This window comes from Manis javanica, chromosome 3 (genome assembly GCF_040802235.1).
Source record: "Manis javanica isolate MJ-LG chromosome 3, MJ_LKY, whole genome shotgun sequence".
Taxonomy (NCBI): Eukaryota; Metazoa; Chordata; class Mammalia; order Pholidota; family Manidae; genus Manis; species Manis javanica.
The window spans coordinates 43,496,485-43,503,457 of NC_133158.1; the positions used below are offsets into that span (position 1 = coordinate 43,496,485).

The following is a 6,973-nucleotide window of genomic DNA, read 5'->3' on the forward strand; positions in this document are numbered from 1 at the left end:
TTAGGGTCTGAACTTCGCTACTTTCTGGATTTGGGGGATAACCCAAGGGTCCTCCTCTTAATTGGGAGGTCCCAAGAGGGTAGCTTGAGTTCTGTGTTATTCTTGTTAGCATTTCACCCTCTCTACTGGGAGCATTGGGGACCCACAGCTTTCCTGGCTGGGCACTCAACTAACATCTGAAACTAGAGCTGGATTTCCTGCCTGACACAGCAGAATGTGGAGATGTGGGAGAGGTAGGCAGAGGAGGTGGGAGATCTGTGAGAAGTCTGTTTTTCATGTCTGCCTAGCATTCCTGATTTGGGAGAAGCATATTTCCTTATGATTAATTGTATTATGACATCATATTACACGTACCTGCCAGTTGCCAGGCATGGTGCATTACACCCTTTGGCCAGAGGGGGCTTACTGCCCAAAGTGAGTCAATCGGGGGCTGCTGCTTCCTGCATACAGGATCTGTGCAAGGTGGTGGGCTCACCCTGGAGCTGAGACAGATGAAATCCTGGGAATTTTCTAGACTAAAGGTTGAGGGTAGACTAGGGTGGAATGGCTGTTGCTTCCTTCCGGTTCCTGCACTGGAGGAATGCTGGTCTGGGATTGGTCTCCCTCGGGGGTCTGTCCACTCTCCAGCCCTGTGTCATCATTTAGATCTCAGGGTCCTGATTGCCTTTCCCTTCCGCAGGACAGCACGCCGGCCCATCATGGAGGACGCTGCTGACTGGGCCTGGTTGGCGAGCAGCAGCAGCTTCTCCAGACCTACCGGTGTGTCAGGGGCCTCCCTCCGCCAGGACACATCTAGGCCCCAGTGGTGCAGGGCATGAGGGTATCCCCTCTACGGGGAAGGATGTATTGTTGCATCTAGCTCCTCTTGCAACCACAAGAAAGCCACAACTCCTAGGGGCCTCTGTGGGTTTTGGAGGTGGCGTATTCCTTATTGGTTGTGTTACTCTGGCCCATTCACTCAGCGATCTGAAAGCTGCTAGTTTTGAGTGGAACCTGGAACAAGAGCAGGCTCTGCACAGGTCCAGGCTGCCGTGAAGCTGCTCTGCCACGTGGGTCACGTGGTTCAGGAGACCAGCAGTGGGTGAGTGTGAGTGGCAGAGAGACGTGCTGCTGGTATGGTAGCCCCTGCCAGGCCCTGAGGATTTTGTGGCACAGCCCTGCCTTCCTCTGCAGATAACTACTTTCCTTTTGAAAGGCAGCTCCTGGCCCACTACTGAACCTTAGTAGAGACTGAGTGCCTGACCAAGGGCCACCAAGTTACCATGTGACCTGAGCTGCCCACCATGAGCTGGGTGTTATCTGACCCACCACGTTGTAGAGCTGGGATTGCCCAAGAGTGCTCCGTCATCAAATGAAGGTGGTAAATATACATGTCAAGGCCAAGCAGCCCCTGAGGGCCCACTTAAGCTCCATGAAGAAGTGGCTCCTGCCAGGGACCCCACTCCACTCCATTGCCCTCTCTCTCCAGCCTGAGCACCCTACAGACATTTGGCTGAGGAAGAGAAAACGTGGGCCTGGTTTACAGATAGTTTTGTACAAAGCGTGGGCTCCATCCGACATGCACAGCTATGGTGCTGCAGCCCTTTGGGACACCCCGGGAGGATGGTGGGTGAGAGGTCCTTCCCCTGAGGACCTAGGAGATCCTCCTTAGACAGTGCTCTTGGTTGCTTGGAAGAAGAAATGACCAGCCATTCGATTATACACTAATCCATGGGCTGCGGCCAGTAGTTTAGCTGGATGGTCAGGGACATGGAAGGAAAATGATAAGAAAGTTGGTGACAAGGGAATTTGGGGAAGACGTGTGTGGGTAGATCTCTGAATGGGCAAAACCCATGAAGATATTTGTGCCTCAACAAATGCTGAGAGGGTTTTAATAATCAATAGCCTATGGGTGACACATTCTGTGGGTACCAGTCAGCCCCCCAGCCACCCCGTCACCACTCAGTGGCTTATGGACAAAGTAGCCGTGTTAGTCAGCTGCAGCAGCCGTGACAAACTGCCAGAGCCTGGGCAGCCTCAACAACAAAAATATACTCTCCTACAGTTCTGGAGCTGAGCACCTCAAATTCAAGGTGCCTGCTGATTCAGCTCCTGGCGCGAGCCCTCCTGCTGGCTGCAGACGGCAGCCTCCTTGCTGTGTGCACACGGCCGAGTGAGGGGAAGCCTTGGGGTCTCCTCCTCGTCTTATGGGGCCAGCAGCCTTAGTGGACAAGGCCCACCCTTAGGGCCTCATTTAACCTGAATTACCTCCTGATGGGCCCCATTTCCGAAGAGTCACCCTGGGTGTTGGGGCTTCAGTATATGAATTTGAGGGGGACACAATTCAATCCACAGCCTTCTACTCTGGTGCCCCAAATTCATGTCCTTCTCATCATTCCACTCCAACGGCCCCGGAGTCTCCACTCATTCCACTGTAATTCTTAATTCTAAAGTCCAAAGTCTCAATTAGATGTTCTCTAAGTCAGATTTGGGCAAGACTCAGGTGGGGATGATCCGGAGGTGAAATTCCTCTTCAGTTGTGAAACCATGCAAGTGCTTCCGTGCTGCTGGGATGCCGTCGTCTTTATTGTTCTTTTCTTGCACACTTCTTGTGTCTTCTTGCACATTTATTTTTCCAGATGAACTTTAGAGTCATTTCATCAAGTTAAAAAAAATTGGGGGCATTGTAATGGACATTGCATTCAATTTATAGATTAATTTAGGGAAACAGCTTCTTAGCATTCAATCTTTTTATTTGAAACATTTGTTTTGTTTTGTTTTTTTCAAATCACTAAGATAATTTTTATGATCCGTAGTAGAACACAATATTTTTTCACATCTGTTTAGCATGTTATTTGTAATGTTTCTGTCTAGGTGTGTCATCCTTTTAGGTGGCAATTATACACAGAATTTTTCCTTTTTTGATATTTTCTATGGATATCTAAGAAAGCTGGATCAACTTTGTGGACTCCTACTAATTTCTCTTAATATTCTGTTTTTTTCTTTAGGTTATTCTTTTGATTTTTCTAGGTATAAATGATATTAGACAGTAATCATAATTTTGCCCCCTCATTTACAATAATGATCTTTTTATTTCTCTAGTTGTATTGATCAGTATTTCAAGATAAAGGCTGAATAACAGTGATGATAGTGGGAATCCCTGTCATCTTCCTAACTTTAAAGGGAGTACTTCCAGTGGGTCCCGGCTTTAAAAAAAAAAATGTATAGACTCGTGGTTAAATATAACATGAAATTACCATCTTAACTGTCTCTAAGCATCCAGTTCAGTGGCATTAAAAACATTCACATCACTGTGCAAGCACCACCACCATCCATCTCTAGAACTCTTTCCTCTTGCAAAACTGGAAGTCTGCCCCCTTTAAAAATAACTAATTTCCCTCCCCTCAAGCCCCTGGAACCACCATTCTGTCTGTCTCTGTGGATTTGACTGTTAGTCACCTCATACAAGTGGGATCATACAGTATTGATCGGTCTTTGTGTGAAATCTGTAAAAGGAGGAGTCCGTCGATGTGACAAACTTCACTGCTGTCCTATTTTAGGAAATGGCCAGAGCCACCCTGCTCGCTCAGCAGCCACCCACCTGGAGGCAAGAGCCTCCCCAGCAAAATGAGCGTGACTCACTGAAAGCTCAGGTGGAGGTTAGTAATTTTTTTGTTTTTTTAGCCATGCAGCATTGTTTAATTAAAATATGCACATTTTAAAAGACATAATGCGATTGCACACTTAACAGACTATGGGATAGTGTAGACACAACTTTTTTATGCACTGGAAACTAAACAATTCATTTAACTCACTTTATTTCCATATTCCCGTTATTGTGGTGGCCTGGCACTGAATCTGAAATATACCCGTGGGGTGCCTGGACCTGAAATTGGGAAATCAAGAGGAATATAGATCTGCCTCTATCTTCCTTTTGAGAAGATGTTCCCTCTCCTCAGAATCCAGATTAAATCATCTCCCAGAAACACTCACAAAAATCAATGAAACACAAATAGGAAAGTCTCTTTGTATTGGCTAAATCTCATATTCTTCTATTTAAAGGAAGGAGGGAGGAAATTTGAGTTCTGCTTTTTTTTTTTTTTACTTCTATGGAAGAAATGACTTACTATTGGAGCATCAGGAAAATAAAAAAACCTCTGAGTTAAAAAATAAGAGCCTTTGTGCCCTAAGATAACAGAGCGGGAATGCTCAGGGCTCAGGTGAGTGAGTTTGCGGGTGGGTCCCACAGGCGCCTTCACAGTAACTGGATCTGTGCTCGGCAGCCTCAGACTGTGGTTCCCCATCAGGAAGAAAATGGTCAATGTTCTGGGTCACCCCATGCCTCACCTTCTGTGGACAAATCTAAAGCGCTTCCATCTTGTGCAGTTTAAATGTTCCTCTGCTCTTCCGATCAGAGGCTCCCTCACTCATACAGTGGCCAAGCTGGTAATTCCTGGCTTAGGCCCTGAACATCTGGTGGCCTTCGCATCTGATGGCATGTGATTACAGCAGGCTAGCCAGACAATCGGGGATTAGAGGGATGCTGTTTAATCTTTCACCACCATATGTTTCCACTTAGCCTCTCTTCTCTGTCTCGTGCACCCTCACCCAGGAAGCATCTTGCAGCCACTCAGGCCTCCCACCCTGAGGAAGCCACCTCCCTCTTGGCCTCGTCGGGCTTCCCTGATGAGCCCCACAAAGGTTTCCCCTGTAAAAGCAGGCCCTCTCTTGCCTTTCAGATTATCAAATGAATCCTCTATACCTTTCCCACTATTCCTTGTGTTTTCAAGCCTTGTTCAGAAGTTTGTCATTCTAATCAGTACGATCGTGACCCAGAAAGCAAAGACTCTTACAATTCATTAAATTTCATTGGAAAATATTAGTTCTTCATTATAATGATTGCTGCATCACGGGCAGCCAGCCTCGGTCACATCCTTTGTGTAAGTCTTGAGGGATGCTGAGTGGGTGAATGGGTGTCAGAGTCTTTCAGAGTCAGATATAAGCCACATTTTCTTGGGCTAAAGATGCTGGACGTATCTTGTTGGGGGTGTGATGCTGCTATCGGGTGACGGCTGGGGGAGCGTGCACACATCAGGCCCAAAATGCTCCGTTGCCCATCAAGGTTTCATGAGCACGTCTGAGTCATCTTCATATGGTTATTCCTGGCACACAGTGGGTGCTGAACAATGGTGGCTATTATACATATTTGGAGGGAATGAAGTGGCCAAATGTAAACAGCCAATTAAGGTGGGGAAAAAAAAGGACACAGGAATGTCAGCAAAGGGAAGATTCAAACACACATCACCTGACTTTTCCCCTTCCTGTCACGTGTCCTTGGCGCTGGGCAGTTTATTATACCATTTCTCATCATACCGTTCCTCAAATAATAAAGACTAATGATAGACAATTGTCTTTCTATGCTTACAATAGGGAGCCTTATACAGAACAAAGGTAGTGGGAAAATTGAGTAATAAAACCAGCCCCTACAAACTGTCAGGAAAGCAGGATTACCACTACACTCTTGCCCAGTGACTGGTTTCATGGTGTGGCTGCTGGAGACGCCAGCCAGGGCAGCAGAGTCCCCAGCGTGAGCAGGAGACCCGGGGGTTACGGTAGGCAGCCCTGTCTCGAAGCTTGTCTTACTGTCACTTACCGTGCATGATTTCTATCTAGAAATAGTCTCTCCAGTGCCCTCAGAAATTTCTATTCTGGGTCTGGTGGGCTGAATAACGGTCCTTCAAGATGCCCACTTCCTAATCTCTGGAACCTGTGATTGCTGCCTGATATGGCAGATCCTAGATACGCCTCAAATGCATCTGAAAGTATCCTTATAAGAGAGAGGCAGAGGGAGATTGACACAGAGAGAAGAGGAGAGGCCCTGTGGCCATGGAGGCAGAAACCAGAACGATGTGGCCACAAGCCAAGGAATGCCGACAGCCACCAACAGCAGGCGGGACAAGACGCAAAGTCTGCTCTAGGTACTGCAGAGGGAGTGGGGCTCTGCCAGCACCCTGAGATTTTGCCCCAGAGATGCTGAGCCCAGATTTCTGGCCTCCAGAGCTGTGTGAAAATAAATTTCTGTTGTTTAAAGCCACTAAGATTTTGGTAATTTCTTACAGTGACCACAGGAACCTAATACTCTGACTAATAGATGGTCAAGGGACTGAGGCAGTATTTTCTTCTTTTTTTATACCATATATTTTTCTATTCACTTATTCTATAAAATATGAATTGAGAATTAACAATATACAAAGTATGGACTAGATGCTAGGAGGCAGAGAGGCATAAATATGACAAAAAATAAATAATACATTGAATCATATTAAATTGTTAATTTTCAGCCAGTTTGATCTAACAGTGGTAGTTTCATAAGGTTCAATGTAATACTTTCTCACTGAGGTTGTTTGACAGATTATGTTTTTAAACCACACACAAAAAATCTCATTCTCATGCTCTTTTTTTAACGTGACTCTGACGCATCTCCTAGTTGGGGGGTGTCTATATTTCCTCCCCTGAAAGTAGGTGGACTTGTGACTATGCAGAATGATGCCACATGCCTTTCAAAACTAGGTCATCAGAGGCAGTGCAGCTGCCACCTGGTTTTCTTAGACACCCATCTTTGGAGACCTGAGCCAAGATTTTAGAAGTCTGAGGCTGCTATGTTCTGAGGAGGCTCAAACCACGTGGGGAAGCCACATGTATGTGTTCTGGCCAGTATCTCCAGCTGAAGCCCCAGTTGGCAGTCAGCAATGACCTAAGACAGGTAGTGAAGATGCTTCCAGAAGAATCCTGCCACCAGATGTTGGGTCACTGATCTTCAGTCCTCCAGCTGAGACCCAGACATGGTGGAGTGCAGACACTCCATGCTGTGTCCCTTCTTAATTCCTGACCCAAGAATCTGTGAGCATAAGAAAATGGTTTCTTTAAGCTGTAAAGTTTGGGGATAATTTGTTACACAGCAACCGATAAGCAAACAGCTTGCTTTCTCATCTGA

The 6,973-nt window shown here is 46.4% G+C and overlaps 1 long non-coding RNA gene across 1 annotated transcript; it reads left to right on the forward strand.

The window, feature by feature from the left end:
* Positions 1 to 408: 408 nt before the first annotated feature.
* Positions 409 to 3,561, forward strand: LOC140848152 (uncharacterized). Its single transcript, XR_012128699.1, has 4 exons — positions 409 to 462; positions 680 to 759; positions 963 to 1,081; positions 3,540 to 3,561. It is a non-coding gene; the product is annotated as an uncharacterized lncRNA (long non-coding RNA).
* The last annotated feature ends 3,412 nt before the right edge of the window (positions 3,562 to 6,973 follow it).